Source organism: Schistocerca piceifrons, chromosome 4, assembly GCF_021461385.2.
Source record: "Schistocerca piceifrons isolate TAMUIC-IGC-003096 chromosome 4, iqSchPice1.1, whole genome shotgun sequence".
NCBI classification, from domain to species: domain Eukaryota; kingdom Metazoa; phylum Arthropoda; class Insecta; order Orthoptera; family Acrididae; genus Schistocerca; species Schistocerca piceifrons.
The window spans coordinates 464,911,300-464,930,192 of record NC_060141.1 but is presented as its reverse complement, the minus strand read 5'-3'; positions in this window follow the sequence as shown (position 1 = coordinate 464,930,192).

Here is an 18,893-nt window from a genome sequence, read left to right as displayed (position 1 = left end):
GAGACTTATTGAAGGAGATAGCACGGGTGATTCTACCTAGCTCCATCCCTAAGCTGAGATGCTACCGGAGATTACAACAATGAATTACTTACCTCTGCTTGTGTCCAACTGTGGTAATCAGTTTATGGATAGTGCTTCCTCATGGAACTTGTTGCTCTGGACATAATGGCAAGTTGCTTGTCACTTCATGCAAACTAACAGAGTGTATGACGTCTGCCCCCACCACATACCCTACGTCAGAATCAGCCCCTAGACGCAATATTTTTCCACCTAATCCCTCTAATTCGTTTTCGGGCACACACTGAAACTCGCGAACCGGCAGTGGCTGCATCATTGCATGCCCATATAAGCTATTCATATCCCAGTATAGAATATAATTTGCAGCTGGTCCCGGCGGAGGTTCGAGTCCTCCCTCGGGCATGGGTGTGTGTATTTGTCCTTAGGATAATTTAGGTTAAGTAGTGTGTAAGCTTAGGGACTGATGACCGTAGCAGTTACGTCCCGTAAGATTTCACACACATTTGAACATTTTTGAGAATATAACTTGAATCGAGAGATGTGTTAAACCCGACACCCATAAGTGGATTATTTGCCTTGGCGTGTCTATAGACACACTGGCAAAGTCCTCCACAGTTCCCGTGCTCAAAGAAAAGAAGCATATCGGCATTAGTCAAAAGTTCGATGCTGTACCTCGTTTTCTTGAGCATTGCATCCCAGGACAACCCAGGTACTGTGTAGTAAAAGTCCGGGTCCAGAGAGTATGTGACCATACATACAGTCCGGAACTTTTCAAAAACATCCGCAAGCAAGATCACGTTGGTGTGCATGTATAGTATTTCGTATTTACCCAAATTTGGAATGTTGAATTCCCACCATACATTCACGGCATGCTCATAATCTACACTAATTATGGCATCGCCTGTTAGAGTACTGGTAAGTGCAGAAATGTCGGGTAGTTTGGTTTCGTCGAGTTTTGCCTTACTATCCAGATACTCATAAGGGAAAACTCCTTTCCTAGTCGGCGCAAGCAGTTCACGTGATATGCATATTCTCACGAGGAAGAGTTTCAACGAGTTCTTGGAGTGGTGCCTGCATAAAACGTAGCGTGTCAAGGAAGCGGAGCATAATCTTTGGCGTCATTCATTTGGAGAATAAAATATACTTCTCAACACTCTCAGGCAGGACACTGACCTGATTTTTCTCCCAACCGAAACTAACCAATTACTCAACTAGAAAGTGAGTGTCATAACCACTTAAGTTATGAAAGAACACAGGTATGTGTCGTGGTAACTGATATTTCAAATTGCATGCATTGTGAGCTGCACCGCGGAACTTCCCCGTAAGATGACAATGATCGCTATGAGGAGTTACGGCTTTTCTGTCTAACGACAACCCACAAATCCACATCATTGTATATTTTGTTGTCCTCCTCAGATTCTGTCATGGGGATGTTGGTGTTGTAAAGCCTATCAATTTTTCAAGCTCAGTGAGCATCCAAACTGCAGGATTATCCCCGACATAAGATTCAAAGCGGTGAAAACGTGAATCATATAAACATGCAATTTGGTATGCTGCCACATAAGGTACGGGTTTTTGCATGAAGGTGGTGTGTGAGGCTAGGGGATTCCCTTAACAGCAGGTGGTACGGGCAAGGAGACATTTGAAGTCTACATACACATCAGACAGACATCGTTCCTGGTGGAGAGCATTGCTGAATTTAAAGAACTTGTTTTATTCTGTAGGCATAACAGCACGTACCAGTTCCTTGTATTCACATTGCTCCAGATGCCTTTTAAAATACTGTTCTTCTGAAAAGTTATTTAGACACCTGAAGCAAATGTGTTTTTTATGTTCATGTTCCGACAATTGGCTGTAGAGGAGGTGGGACATGTCTTTGATCCATACATAATGCTGATTATCACCTTCAGAGAAGAGGAGCATGTTTACATGAAGATCACGCTCACCTGCATATTTCAAAAAATGGAGTGGTCCAACTATAGTGTGCTTGTCCTGCTCATCTGGCTTGCTTTTCTGCTTCTTCTTCAGGCCATAAATATTTTCGTATACCACCTGGATAGCCAGCGCGTAGGACTCCTCCTGTGAACTGCTTCTGTAATGTAGGCCAGGAGTGAAGGAAGCGAGTAGGAGCAGGAGAGGTGTACTGCAAGTAACTAATACTTTTTTACTAGAGTCAAAAAACACAAGTAAAAAACAAAGGCTTACATAACTTTGGCTAGGATGAACACGTAGGTGTGAGGCCGTAGTTCATGTCGGATCAGAGACTCATTAGAAAGCTAGCCCACTCGGAAGTCAAAGCGATGTTTCCAGGTCGTCTGCTTTTGATGAAAATGGGCTGGAATCAAGACGGCACTCGCTGAGCTCCACAGCGTCGACCAGAGGGCGCTGTGGTCGGCGTAGTTAGTCTTCTCTCGTAGTGCCAACTTACGAGAGCGTCCATCTACGTTGTAGCATCGTAACTATAGACGCCACAAACATGAACTAGCATTCCGCGATTTTGTGCCTCAAATTTTGGTATGTCCTGAATCTTTTGGGGAACTCGATACCGTCAAAGTTATAACATCCACGAATGTTAAGAACTATCCCATATTAAGATGTACACACTGGATTTTGTTTAATTTTTCTTTCACACGACAGGATTGACCATGCAAAACAAGCGTTGCCTTTTTCATTTTGAACGTTAATGCAAGTCTGCTTCTTCTCAATACCCTCAGGGAGTTCGATATAACAGGAGCCTCAATTTAACGGATCATAAACATGATTATGGATGTCGAGTTGTGGTATTTGGCTGAGTGATTTAGTTGACCCTCTTACTTCCATCTCGGAAATCGGGCCAGTATAGCACCCAAGGTATACTTACGATACCACTCGGCGATTGATGTACTATGAGATATAGCGCCATTATCACCCCAGATGTAGTGCAAGGTTTTCTCCTCAGCGTCACCCTGATGTTTGGGCAGGTGGGTCAACTCACAGCAGAGCACTGCATTACATTAAATGGCAATATATCTGGGATCGTCTAGGGATTTCAGTAGGTCTGCCTCTAACACTGGGAGGCACGCTTCTAGAAACATGGCTGGGTCACGATACCCCTCAGCAGGATTCTCTATTCTATTAAATGAGATACGCCCCTCAGCGGCCCTAGCAACCGCCGAGTGTTCTAGAGGGATCATGACGCCGCTAATCTGACGTCCACTGTCAGGACGGGATAGAGCACTACTGCTAGCCACAGGTTCACTATTATTAATACTACAGCCAGGTGACGACTGCATCCAGCCGGTGGATGAGGGCGCTGGGGCTGTGGCTGTGACATAAGAGACAATGACAGAGAGACACAAAGGCATAATGACAATGAGTTGGGCTGACTGAGTTAGTGAGAAAGGACGACTGGGAGCGGTTGTGTATGGGGGACTTACAGCGATGGACTAGTGGGTGTGAGTGAATTACAGTTAGGGGAGATTGTGGGAGTTTGACGAGGGTTGCACCGTAAAAAAAGCGCGAAAGACGTGTAAATCATCAACTGTAGAATAACAAAAGGATAAAATTTTATCTATCGATTTGTCGTGTACACCTTACAATACTTCCCCGAAATTAATTTATGGAGTCATCGTCGATGTTGGAAACAGAATCCTTCCTTGGAAATTCATTTTCTGTCCCACATTTTTCTTTGCCTTTAATTTTAATGCATTTTATAAAAATATTAATACATACACTGTAAGAGGTCCGAGCAGATGTAATTTCGATGTATTGCTCATGCGCTGCCTGCGATATGCGAGGTATAAGAGAATCGCTGACCAGAGAGCAGTGTTGATTGTAGGAACTGTGTAGCAGTAGCAGTAAGTTGTGGCCAGTGTGTGCGTTTGCTCTGGTCTGGTCTGGTGTATCATGTTGGCTGGGCCGGTCGCGGTGCAGCGATGCCGGAGCCTGAGTATTATTGTATAAGGAAAAAAAAAGCAGCCTCGCGCATATCTAGTAATGTTATGTAAACTCACATGTAAATCTTTTATAAATGTCCTAATAATAATCTTTGTCTAATTTCTAACAAGCATTCATTTCAATTTAAAGAATTTAATATATTTTTTTTTCAATGCATGATCATTCCGATTGTTGCAAAAGAAAAATCATTTGCTTCCTTTCATAAATAACAAATGTATAGGCCAGCATTGCACAGAGCTGTGCAGGAAAAAGCTATTGTAAGAGCAGATAGTTGCCAACTTTATCGAGGTGAGAATTTTTGCTTTTTATTCAGAATGATCTTACAGGGCTATGACGCAGCACAGCTGTCGTCCAAATTTTACCAGGTTACTGAATTTATTTTTTATTACGAGGTTTAGGAATTTTTCTGTTTCGAGCTTACATTAAATGAGAAAAGAATTTTGTGGGTACATTAAATGGGAAACAAATTTTGTGTGGAGGTTAAATGTGAATGAATTTCTGTAGAGAGGTTACACTAAATTATAATCACATTCATTATTCATATTTAAAGTTATATAATTAATTTTTCTGTGGGGAGGTTACACTTGGCGACAACCGGCGAGGATCGTATTTCTTTGTGAATCTCTGAGAAGTAGTCATATATCTGCTCTTATTTACTTAAATGTAGTTTGCATCTGGCGCAACGCATTTACTAATTTGTCACTCTTTCTTTAACAGATCATCGGCAATTTGCTGCTCTTTGTTGTAATTGTGTTTGTTCCATTTTTTGCTTCGTCTTTGTTTCATTTTGTGCCTAATTTTGATTTGTGTAAAATGCCGCGAAAAACTGTTAACAGTACATCGCGATGTGCAATGAGTGAAATAGCAGACTCGAATAATTTGACCGATAATACTTGCGATACTCAGTGTAATAGCGATAATCGTCTGATTACAGATAATCAGTACATTCCGATCACTAGTAATGATTTTGATCCTAATGATGAACAAATAAATTCAATTATGTCCACAGTAAATGTAACAATCGATGACGCGGTACGTTCGGATACAATGAACGCTGCCCAGTTTGACACACCCGGTTTGCAAAATTTGCATAGTGAACAGATAAATTTTTCTCACGAAGATGAGCAATGTAGTCAAAATACGTCAGATTTATTTGATTCCGAGGTAGTGACTAACAGTGCACATCCAATTGGCAAACCTTTTTGTGAATCAGAGAATGACCTAATGGTTACATAAAACGCGACAAATGCAGATACACCAACACACAGCATAGAAAATAGAGCCGCTAATTTTGGCTGAGATCAAGTTATGGCATTACTACTTCAATGCAGTAAAAATCTAGACTACCATTTCAAACAAATTAATAAAAAAGTTTAATGAAAAACTAGACAATCAGCACAAGCAACTTAATTAAAACCTCGAACGATTTAATGAATCGTACAAACAACGTAATGGAAATCTCAAACAATGGAATGAAAAACTAAACAACAATTTCAAACAATTTAATGAAAAACAGGACAACAATTATAAACAATTTAATGAATCGAACGAACAGCTTAATGAAAATTTCAAACAGTCGAATGAAAAACACGACAACCTTAACGAACAGAACAAACAACTTAGTGAACAGATTACAGCCGTTACCATGCAACGTCATGATACTAAAGAACAATTACGTGAGGAAATTGAGGCTTGTGCTAGGAACAGTAGTGAAGAAATTAGATCTGTTGCACAAGAATTAAGTAATACACATGCAGGCACAACAGAATCTCTTAGAGATGAAAGTAGTGCAGTCACTGAACAATGTTCTGAAAAAGCAACACAGTTACGCGACGAGTTTGAATTAATGTCAGCAGAACTTTCACACACGCTGGATGCGGAAGTCGATAAGAGGTTTGAACAACAGAACAGCCAAATTGACGAACGTTTTAAAGTAACAGAAATGAAAATTGTTTCAGTCAATAACACGTCACAGCATACGCCACGTTCCGAACATTTGTCACACCCACACAGCCAGTATAACTTAAGTAATTTACAGAGACCACACGACTTAGAATCCGAAGAGACACAGACAAACAGATTCCCATGCAATCCTGAACCTGCTAAGACATACTGAGACGATAATTTTTATTACAAACACTTTCTATCTGTTAGGAAATTTAAAGTGCTTAATAATGACAGAACACAGATACACACTTTGGGCTGGATACGACAATTAGCCTTTCTATTTTCATCAGCATTGCCTGTAATGCAGAAAATAGAACTGGACCGGATACAACAATTTGCTTTTGAATTTTCACCGGCATTGCCTGTAACACAGAAACCAAAATTTATTTGCAGCGCGTAATTGACCTCAGGGGATTCATTACACTTCGATGAATATGTGCCGTAGCGTGCACAGGGCCCTGAGCCGTAGTAGTGCTATTTCATCTTTAGTTTTCTGCACTGCTGCCTTCTCTTCTACTATCCTTTATATCTATCAAAACATCTCTTCAACTATCGGTCTATCTAGGATTAAGAATGAGTAAAGAAATCTGATATGACGAGTTTTATCGAAAGTGACAATTTTCATTAGACGCTCCAGAAATGACAACCACGAGAACTTTAATACCATACAAAAATTTAATCATCAGTATGTGTAAAATTATCAGCAACAGCAAACGCATTTTGGTAACAATAGAGGTTTTTCCCAACAACAGCAACAAAACCAGCCGGTTAGCATACCTAACCAACAATGCAGTCTGCAAGGTCAACCAAGCTTTACTGTTTCGCCGCCTGCACGTATAGCATCGGCTCCACCAGATAGTAACGCACCGCAACAAGGAAACCAGTATGTACAGAAAACACATCATTTCAATTCATATCGCAATGCGCCATATAGCAATGACTATCATGACAGACGTAAAAATAATGGTAACAATTTTCAGCATACGTTTAATAACAGTCGGTCTTATCAGCAGCAAAATCATCCGCAGCAACATATTATCATGAATGAACCAGACAGTAGATACCATCCTGAACGTAATACGTCAGGAAGAAATAACAGAACAGTACAAATAGTGGAAATGCCACAGCATCCTCCCGCAAATGATAGCACGTCAGATAGAATTTGACTAGATACAGTACAGGTTGCATCTTCCAGCAACGCAAGCAATATTTTTGACACGCAGAATCTTGTTCACGAAAATGTTATTACTTTTGACGACATCCGAGACACTCTTTTGCAGGAAAGACCAGTCATTCAAAAAACCATTTCACACCTTGTCATTGAAGTAAAGATTGGATCATCCAAATTTTCAGCAGTAATCGATTCTGGATCACCTATGTCAGTTATAAATGAGGAAACTTTCAACGAATGTAACAAAGAGAATACCAATACTATATTACCAATAGGCAAAACTAAAGTAAAAGGAGCAGTATCTGGTAAAGGGGTAGATGTAAAATTACAGACACATTTATCATTTTGTATTTCAGGTCATACATTTCACTCAAATTTTTGGATTATTCCCTTATTGACAACAGACGTTATTTTAGGTACGAATTTTCTGGTACAACACGACGCAATTATTGACTTTCCAAATTCCTATTTAATGTTAAAGGATGAAAATGTACAACTGGCATTAGAATTTCAGCACTCTTTATCTGTAGAAGAACAAACAATTAATCGTACAGAGGTCATTTCCGCAGCATGTAACATAGACTGTCATTCCACATTGTTCACAGATACGTACGTACACAACTACAATACTCCAGACGAAGCCGACTATGACGTTATGCAAATGATTTCTGATAAAGTGAAACAGAGCAGTGCAAATACAGACGACGAACGCACGCAACTGCGCGAAAATTCATTCACAGCAAGCTCCAGTTTTTGACAACGTAACTGGTACTATGTCCGGTTTTATGTATGAATTTCAAGTTAAACAGCACGACACATTTAAAGCCAAACATTATCCCATTTCGTATATTCACAGAGAACAAGTTAAGAAAGAATTGCAAGCTATGCTTGAGCAAGGAATTATTGAACCGGCAGTTAGTCCGTACATAAACCCACTCCATATTGTTAAGAAAAAGGATGGGTCACTTCGTCTCGTACTTGATTCGCGTCACATCAACGACATTATTATTAATGAAACAGATCGCCCACAGACACTAGAAGAACTTTTACAGAAATTTCATGGTACTACTATTTATTCCACATTAGATTTGAAAACGGGATTTTGGCAAATTCAGCTCCATCCGAACTGTAGAAAGTACACAGCATTTCTCTGTTTTGGTGACTGTTATCAATTAAATTTATATAATTAATTTTTCTATGGGGAGGTTACAACACTATATTTATAATTGTTTATTTACAGTGTAAGAAACATAAAAACTGAAAATCCCATTACCCCCACATACCGTACTATACTCTTCCCGCTGCCTCTATCCGAACCTCGCCAAAAATGTTAGTTTTTTTTATAAAATATTGGTCATCTGGAGCTCCCACTTCTATCATTTTCATTTCTGGCGCAAATTTGGACGAAATCGTTGATGACGAGTAAGCGCGGTCCTTTTTTAAGCCTGATGAGATAACTGTATACTAAAGCTACGTTGCGTAAGGTGTGGGATTTCAACACACGGATAAGCCATTTCGCTAAAATCTATTGAACTGTTCGTTTTATTGCGTATCCTACCGATATTTCTGTTGTACATGGATTTATTTCGTGCTGTTTGGAGTGTTGTTGTTGTTGTGGTCTTCAGTCCTGAGACAGGTTTGATGCAGCTCTCCATGCTACTCTATCCTGTGCAAGCTTCTTCGTCTCCCAGTACCTACTGCAAGCCGGCCGCGGTGGCCGAGCGGTTCTAGGCGCACCAGTCCGGAACCGTGTGACTGCTACGATCGCAGGTTTTAATCCTGCCTCGGGCATGGATGTGTGTGATGTCCTTAGGTTAGTTAGGTTTAAGTAGTTCTAATTTCTAGGGGACTGATGACCTCAGATGTTAAGTCCCATAGTGCTCAGAGCCATTTGAACCATTTTGAACCTACTGCAACCTACATCCTTCTGAAACTACTTAGTATATTCATCTCTTAAACGCCCTCTACGATTTTTACCCTCCACGCTGCCCTCCAGTGCTAAATCACTTGCTATATCACTTGATACCTCAGAACATGTCCTACCAACCGATCCCTTCTTCTAGTCAAGTTGTACCACAAACTCCTCTTCTCCCCAATTATACTCAATACCTCCTCATTAGTTATGTGATCTACCCATCTAATATTCAGCTTTCTTCTGTAGCACCACATTTCGAAAGCTTCTATTCTCTCCTTATCCAAACTATTTACCGTCCATGTTTCACTTCCATACAAATACTTTCAGAAACGACTTCCTGACACTTAAATCTATACTCGATGTTAACAAATTTCTCTTCTTCAGAAACGCTTTCCTTGCTATTGCCAATCTACATTTTATATCATCCCTGCCTCCACCATAATCAGTTATTTTGCTCCCCAAATAGTGAAATTCCTTTACTACTTTAAGTGTCTCATTTCCTAATCTAATTCCCTCACCATCAACCGACTTAATTCGACTACATTCCATTATCATCGTTTTGCATTTGTTGATGTTCATCTTATTTCCTCCTTTCGAGACACTGTCCATTCCAATCGACTGCTCTTCCCTGTCCTCTGCTGTCTGTGACCGAATTACGATGTCATCGGCGAACATAAAATTTTTTATTTCTTCTCCATGGATTTTAATACCTACTCCGAATTTTTCTTTTGTTTCCTATACTGCTAGCACAATATAAAGATTGAATAACATCGGGGAGAGGCTACAATCCTGTCTCACTCCCTTCCCAACCACTGCTTTCCTTTCACGTCCCTCGACTCTTATATATGCCATCTGGTTTCTGTAAAAATTGTAAATAGCATTACGCTCCGTGTATTTTACCCCTGACACCTTCAGAATTTGAAAGAGAGTATTACAGTCAACATTGTCAAAAGCTTCCTCTAAGCCCACAAATGCTAGAAACGTAGGTTTGCCTTTCCTTAATTTTTCTTCTAAGATAAGTCATAGGGTAAGTAATGCCTCACGTGTTCCAACATTTCTACGGAATCCAAACTGATCTTCCCCGAGGTCGGCTTCTACCAGTTTTTCCATTCGTCTGTAAAGAATTCGTGTCAGTATTTTGCAGCTGTGACTTATTAAACTGATAGTTCGGCAATTTTCACATCTATCAACACCTGCTTTCATTGGGATTGGAATTATTATTCTCTTCTTGAAGTCTGAGGGTATTTCGCCTTGCTCACCAGATGGTGGAGTTTTGTCAGGACTGGCTCTCCCAAGGCCGTCAGTAGTTCTAATGGAATGATGTCTACTCCCAGAGCCTTGTTTCGACTCAGATCTTTCAGTGTTCTGTCAAACTCTTCACGCAGTATTATATCTCCCATTTCATCTTCATCTACATCATCTTCCATTTCCATAATAGTGTCCTCAAATACATCGCTCTTGTATAGACCCTCTATATACTCCTAACACCTTTCTGCTTTCCCTTATTTGCTTAGAACTGGGTTTCCATCTGAGCTGATATTCATACAAGTGGCTCTCTTTTCCTCAAAGGTCTCTTTAATTTTCCTGTGGGCAATATCTATCTTACTCCTAGTGAGATAAGCCTCTACATCCTTACATTTGTCCTCAAGCCGTCCCTGCTTAGCCATTTTGCAGTTCCTGTCGATCTTATTCTTGAGACGTTTGTATTCCTTTTCACCTGCTTCATTTACTGCATTCTTATGTTGTCCCCTTTCATCAATTAAATTCAATATCCCTTAGGTTACCAAAGTATTTCTACCAGCCCTGATCTTTTTACCTGCTTGATCCTCTGCTGCCTTCACCACTTCATCCGTCAAAGCTACCCATTCTTCTTCTACTGTATTTCTTTCCCCCATTCCAGTCAATTGTTCCCTTATAGTCTTCCTGAAACTCAGTACAACCTCTCGCTTAGTCAGTTTATCCAGGTCCCATCTCCTTAAATTTCCACCTTTTTGCAGTTTCTTCAGTTTTAATCTACAGCTCATAACCAATACATTGTGATCAGAGTCCACATCTGCCCCTGGAAATGTCTTACAATTTAAAACCTGGTTCCTAAATCTCTGTGCTACCATTATATAATCTATCTGATTCATTCTAGTATCTCCAGACCTCTTTCATGTATACAACCTTCTTCCATGATTCTTGAACCATGTGCTAGGTATGCTTAAGTTACGACGTGTGCAAAATTCCTCCAGGCGGCTTCCCCTTACATTCCTTACCCCCAATTCATATTCACCTACTACGTTTCCTTGTCTTCCTTTCTCTGCTATCGAATTCCAGTCACCCATGACTATTAAATTTTCGCCTCCCTTCACTATCTGAATAATTTCTTTTATCTAATCATACATTTCATCAATTTCTTTGTCATCTGCAGAGCTAGTTGGCATACAAACTTGTACTACTGTCGTAGGCGTGGGCTTCGTGTCTACCTTGGCTACAATAACGCGTTCACTATGCTGTTTATAGTAGCTTACCCGCACTCGCATTTTTTATTCATTATTAAACCTAGTCCTGCATTACCCCTATTTGATTTTTTATTTATAACCCTGTAGTCACCTGACAAAAAGTTTGTTCCTCCTGCCACCGAACTTCACTAATTTCCACTATATCTAACTTCAACCTATCATTTCCCTTTTTAAATTTTCTAACCTACCTGCCCAGTTAAGGGATCTGACATTCCACGCTCCGATCTGTAGAACGCCAGTTTTCTTTCTCCTGATAACGACGTCCTCTTGAGTAGTCCCCGCCCGGAGACCCGAATGAGGGACTATTTTACCTCCGGAATATTTTATCCAAGAGGACGGCATCATCATTTCACCATACAGGAAAGCTGCATGCCCTCGAGAAAAATTACGGCTTTTGTTTCCCCTTGCTTTCAGCCGCTCGCAGTAGCATCACAGCAAGGCCGCTTTGGATAGTGTTACAAGGCCAGATCAGTCAATCATCCAGACTGTTGCCCCTGCAACTACTGAAAAGGCTGCTGCCCATCTTGAGGAACCACACGTTTGTCTGGCCTCTCAAGAGATACCCCTCCGTTGTGGTTGCACCTACGGTACGGCTATCTGTATCGCTGAGGCACGCAAGCCTCCCCACCAGCGGCAAGGTCCATGGTTCACTGGGGGGTTTGGAGTGTTAGTGCTGGCTAATGTTTTGGCTATTCTCACACTTCTCTTAAGCACCTTTTCATACTTTGATTTTATTACGTTCTCTGCCCAAATACAAAATTCAGTCGTAACTGTCCTGCCACTGCCGTCTACGAACAAGGTTCCGCTGTTCTCTTCGACATTCTCTGAGAATATAACGTTTTGAACTTAGTGGTAACTTCACTACACTTCTGAACGTCGTACTCTCAATGTTTTGTGTGTGTCTCTGAGGTTCCCTTGCCTTGTTGTGTTGTTGTGAGCTTCATTTTGAATACTTGTTTGGTGCAGCTCTCCAAGATATTCTAACCTGTCTCTCTTCATCTCTGGATAACTATGCAACCTTCCTTTTGATGCTCCTTATTATTTTGAAGACTTGGCCTCCTTCCAGAATTTTTGACCTCCCCCCTTCCTCCACCCCACACACTTTCTTCATTAGCCATCTAACAATTCCTTGTTGCATCAGGATGTGCACCACCAACCTAGCTCTTCTTTTAGTAAGATTATGACGTAAATTTCCCTAATTCGAATCAGTACCTATTATTCATTTGTTATTAAATCTTCCCGTCCTCATTATTCTTCAACAGAACCGCATTTCAGTTCTTTCTTATCTGAACTGTTCATCGTCCACCTTCCACTTCCGTACAATGCTGCACTCCACAGAAAAACTTGCAGAATAAATTTCCCACTAATTAAATTTATACATGATGTTATCAAATTTCTCTTTTTCAGAAAAGATTTTTTCCGATATTGCCGTTCTGTATTTTGTATCCTCTTTACTTGGACCATAATCATTTATTTTGCTGGCCAAATAAAAGAAATTCATCTACTACTTCTAGTGTTTCGTTTCCTATTCTAGTTCTGTCAGTATCACCTGTTTTATTTCGACCACATCAATTATTCTTGTTTTACAGTTGTTGGTGTTTATCTTAAAACCTCTTTCCAAAAGATTTCGTGTAATCGTTGCAGTTCTTTGTCTTCTGTGAAAATATTTGTTATTTCTTCTTGAAATTGAATTCGTATCCAAAATTTCTCTTCGTTTCCTTCACAGCTTGTGCAGTGTACAAACTGAGTAACATAGGGAATGTGCTAAAATCCTGTCAAAATCCTTTCTCAGCTATAGTTTCCCTTTCATGTCCTTCGACTCTTAAAACTGTAGTAAGATTTCTGTATAACACATCACTAAATTTATGCTGTCAGTATTTTATCCTTGCTTCCTTCAGAACTTGAATTACACTCATGCTCATAAATTAAAGATAACTGCAGTATGTGGTGCCACACAACGTGGCACTACACAAAACTGGCACTAATAGCATATGCACATAGGGAACACACACGACACAGATCTGCAAGTCCACGGTATTGGTGATAAGTTGAGAAAACCGTCCCGAAACACATGTGCTACAAAACGCCACTGTTTCCTGCGCATGTACCCCGACATCAAAATGGGATATGATCACCATGCACACGCACACAGGCCGCACAACAGTTTGGCATACTCTGCATCAGGTGATTGAACAGCTGCTGGGGTGTAGCCTTCCATTCTTGCACCAATGCCTGTCGGAGCTCCTGAAGTGTCGTAGCTGTTTGAAGACATGCAGCGATACGTCGACCGAGAGCATCCCAGACGTGCTCGATGGAGTTTAGGTCTGGAGAACAGGCAGGCCACTCCATTCGCCTGATATCTTCTGTTTCAAGGTACTCCTCCACGATGGCAGCGCTGTGGGGCCTTGCGTTATCACCCATCATGAGGAAGGTGGGACCGACTGCACCCCTGAAAAGGCGGACATACTGGAGCAAAATGACGTCCCGATACACCATGACCTGTTACAGTTCCTCTGTCAAAGACATGCAGGGGTGTACGTGCACCAATCATAATCCCACCACACACCATGAAACCACGACCTCCTGACAGGTCCCTTTCAAGGACATTAAGGGTTGCTATCTGGTTGCTGGTTCACGCGAGATGAAAACCCGGCGAGAATCGCTGTTCAGACTATACCTGGACTCGTCTGTGAACATAACCTGGGACCACTGTTCCAATGATCATCTACTGTGTTCTTGACGCCGGGCTTTACGGGCTCTCCTGTGACAGGGGTCAGTGGAATGGAGCTTGCAGGTCTCCGGGCGAATAAACCATGTATGTTCAGTCGTCTGTAGACTGTGTGACTGGAGACAACTGTTCCAGTGGCTGCGGTAAGGTCCCGAGCAAGGCTACCTGCAATACTCCGTGGCCGTCTGCGAGCACTGATGGTGAGTTATCGGTCTTGTACGCTGTGGACGTCCCGTACGGTAGCGCCTGGACGCGTTTCCTGTCTGCTGGAACGTTGCCATAATCTTGAGATAACATTTTGTGGCACACGGAGGGCCCGTGCTACGACCTGCTGTGTTTGACCAGCCGTCAGTCGCCCTAGTATTCTACTCCTCATAACGTCATCAACATGTGTTCTTTGAGCCATTTTCAACACAAAGTCACCATTAGCATGTCTGAAAACGCCTGCACACTTACTCGCTCCACCGTACTCTGACATGCACCACCACACCTTTGCGTATATGGACTGCTGCCAGCGCCACCGTGCGACGATCGCAAGTCATATGCACCGCATGGTCACACCCCGAGGTGATTTAAACCCGCAAACCGCCCACCAAACCGTTATTTCGCCATGTATCTGTATTATCGTTAATTTATGAGCGTAAGTGTGGTATAGGCCAGATAACACTGTCAAAAGCTTCCTCTAACCGGTCATATGCTATAAACGCTTTGCATTTATTTACACGAGCTTCTAAGATAAGTCGTAGGACCCATATCGTCTCACGGATGGTACGGAGGCATTTCGTAAAGCAGTGCCTTAGAATATTTTAGGCGAAAACACTTAAAAATAAAAAAAGATAGTTTTTACCATTCTACGTCATTATTTTTCACGTCTACACATTTGCGACGTACTGCCGCTAGAGAGTTCCATATTGCAGCAAGGAGACATGAGCTTGTGGTTCCGTCAACAAACTTTCTACATCTACAAATAATCTCTCGTTGGGCGAAATGTGTTCGTCGCCAGGGTGACTATGTTGAGTAGTAAATGTGTAGGCATGAAGAAAAAAGATGTACACTGACGGAGAAACTCTCTTCACCAAAAAAATAATTAGTGTACAGTAATGAAATATCTATAATACATTTGTATAGGTAATATATTCAAGAGTTTAACACTGCAAAATCGCAGGTTAAAGTAAGCGCCAGGTAAGTCATTGCAAATGTGAAATACTGGCACATTAATAACCTGTGTAACCACCATAATGTTGAATGCAAGCATGCAAACGTGCATGCATTATGTAGTACAGTTTGTGGAATCGAGTCCCATATCTGTTGCACTTGGTCGGTAAATACAGAGACGGTTAATGCTTTTTGTGGATGGCGCTGGAGTTGTCGTCCGATGATATCTCAGTGCGCTCCATTGGAGACAGATCTGATGATCGAAGAGCCCAAGGCAACATGTCCGTACTCTGTAGAGTATGTTTGGTTACAACAGTGGTACATGGGAGATCGCTAGCCTGTTTGAAACACTCCCTGGAATAGTGATTAAAATTCTTCTGGGTATTATGCCGCGTCATTGCTAAAAAACTAACAACAATAAACTAAAACCGACGTTTCGGCCGAATTGCAACGACCTTCCTCAGGGCACGACTGGTTTTGCAGGGGATAGGTGCTTCTATTTATTACAGACTATCGATGTCTGACGTCACTGTTGTAAAACATTTAATAGGCCCTCTAATATGATTAGCTAGTCATGACGTAAGGGAAGAAGGAAGGAAAGAGGCTATTAGTGGATGTCCATATAGTCAACGATTGGTAGCTGTCCGCCAATGAGCGTTCGGCTTCTGGTCAGCAAGTTTTCCTCCTGGTGTGCGCGGAAGTGGACTGACAGTTGCTCTACAGCTGTTTGTGCAGATACGTCCATGTCCCGTGTAGCTTCTGCCCCGCGACGGCTCGCGGCCCGTTGGACTAGGATGGCCGGCAGCCAGGACACCGGGAGTTTGTAGCCATCATCTCTGTTGATTTTGTCAGGCTGCTTAATAATTTCGATCGATTAGAGGGCCAATTAAAAGTTTTACTACAGTGACGTCAGATATCGATAGTCTGAGGAAGGCCGTTGCAATTCGGCCGAAAAGTCGGTTATAGTTTGTTATTGTTGTTAGATTTTTAGCAATGACGCGCATAATACCCAGAAGAATTTTAATCACTCCCTGGAATGTTGTTCACGAATGGCAACGCAACAGGTCGAATCACCAGATTTATGTGCAACTTTGCAGTCAGTGTATGTGGAATAACAGCGAGAGCGCTCCTGTTGTCATATGAAATCGCAACCCAGACGATAGCTTCAGGTGTAGGTCCAGTGTGTCTAGCACGTACGCAGGTTAGTGGCAGGTCCTCAATTGGCCTCCTTCTAATCAACACTCCGTCATCACTGGCACTGAGATAGAACATGGTTTCGTAAGAAAACACGTCTCCTCCACCCCTTCCAGTGAACTCTCCCTGGATACCACTGCAGTCACGAATGGCGGAGGTTTGGGCAATGGAATGTACGCTACTGTGCGTCTGGCTTGAGCTGTCCTTGAAGTAACCGGTTTGTAGCTGTTCTTTTTGTCACGGAGGTGCCAACATCTGCACAAATTGCTGCTGCAGATGCAATACAGTGCACCAGAGCCATACATCGAACACGACAGTCTTCTTTCTCTGTAATGCCACGTGACCTTCCGGAGCCTGGTCTTCTTCCGACTGTACATTCTCGTGACCACTGCTGCCTGCACCCATGTACACTGAATATACAGGGTGCGTCAAAAAATTTATACACACTTTGAACTGTCATAGACAATTTATTTCCGTTCTACAAGATTAAATATCTCTGAGAAAGTAATGTTATGTTTCTTCAACAGGTGGCAGCAGTGCCAAGGAAGTAACTGCAACATGGCGAACGTGCGTTTGAGACTTGAAGCGCGGAAGCAGATAATTAAGTGGTACTGGAAGTTTGAGAATGTAGCTGCGGTTCGAGGACAGCCGAGAATTGACTATGGTATAGAACCACCTTCAAGGTTAACAATTACACGTCTTCGAGAGAAATTCGAAATTCATGGAACAGAGTGTGATGTGCATACAGCTAAAAGTGATGATTCCACAACTGCGGTCTCGGAACTGTTTCAGCGTTCGCCTCAAAAATCTTGAAGGCAAGCGGCACGTGAGAGTAATGTATGTGCTAGTAGTGTGCTAAGCATTCTGAAGAAAGGCAAGTTTCGTATGTACATTCCAAGGCTGCTGCAACAGCTAAGTGACGACGATCCAGATCGAAGGTTAGAATTTTGTGAATGGGTTCAGGAGATAGTGAGACGTGAACCGGGATTTATGGGTACCATAATTTGGTCGGATGAAGCTCAATTCAAACTCAACGGAACTGTCAATAGGCACAATTGTGTGTACTGGGCTGAAGATAATCCTCACATTACAGTTGAAAAGGCTGTGAATTTCCCTGGTGTAAATGTGTGGTGTGGTTTGTCTGCAAGGGGACTCATTGGGCCTTTCCACTTGGAATGTACTGTTACTGGAGAAACGTACCTAACAATGCTTGCTGACTCGATATTCCCTGCCATTCGTCCATTATACGGTAATGATGAGTTTTGATAATATTCTTCTCGGGTATGCAGCCGGATCATAACGTCTTCATGACACAATATTTCCGCGGTCCATCTGGCCGCCATCTTCAGGTGAGAGTGCTGGTGCACGAACTCGCCAGCGAGTTCGTGCACCAGCACTCTCACCTGAAGATGGCGGCCAGATGGACCGCGGAAATATTGTGTCATGAAGACGTTATGATCCGGCTGCATACCCGAGAAGAATATTATCAATTATTACGCCGGGAAAGCCTTCGTAACCACAATGATGAGTTTTATTTCCAACAAGATGGCTCCCCGTCACATTACATAGGGACGTGCGAGCATACCTGGATCACAATGTCCCAGGCCAGTGGATAGGACGCAGGGGACCAATCGAGTTTCCTGCACGCACTCCAGACCTCACGCCGCTGGATTTCTTCTTATGGGGCACAGTAAACCACGTAACCTGGACATACTTTGGAATGAGATATAGGCGGTGTGCACAAAACTCTCATTTGACACTATGGTACGATGTACGGAACCAGTGGTGACTCGTACTCAGAAATGTATTGATGCTGAAGGCCACCAGTTTGAACATTAATCACATTTGCAAAGTACATTTATTTTTCCAATTGGACTTCAAGCTTTCCATTTCCAGAAATTTAACATTGTAGAACGGGAAATAAATTTTCTATGGCGCTTCAAAGTGTGTACACATTTTTTTGACGCACCCTGTATTCCTGCCAGTGTTTCTCAACATCGCAGAAGGACAATTAATGTTCATGTAGCCCTATTACACGACGTCGCTCTAGAGGTGTTGATAGTGGTGTCTTCGTAGCCTTAAAGGCATTCATGACTAACATCAACTCACCACGTCCAATCTTAAAGTACACAAATGATCACAGCCGTTAAGCGTGTATTTAAAACAAACCTGATTTGCGTCCTCTTAGCGATTCTACAAGTATCATTCTTTTTCTAATAGTGCGAAATCTGAACAGACATCATCTTTCAGACATAAAAACGTATTTGCGAACTTTCGTTTATGTCACACAAGTCCTCCTTCGTGCTGAGACATTTTCTCACCAGT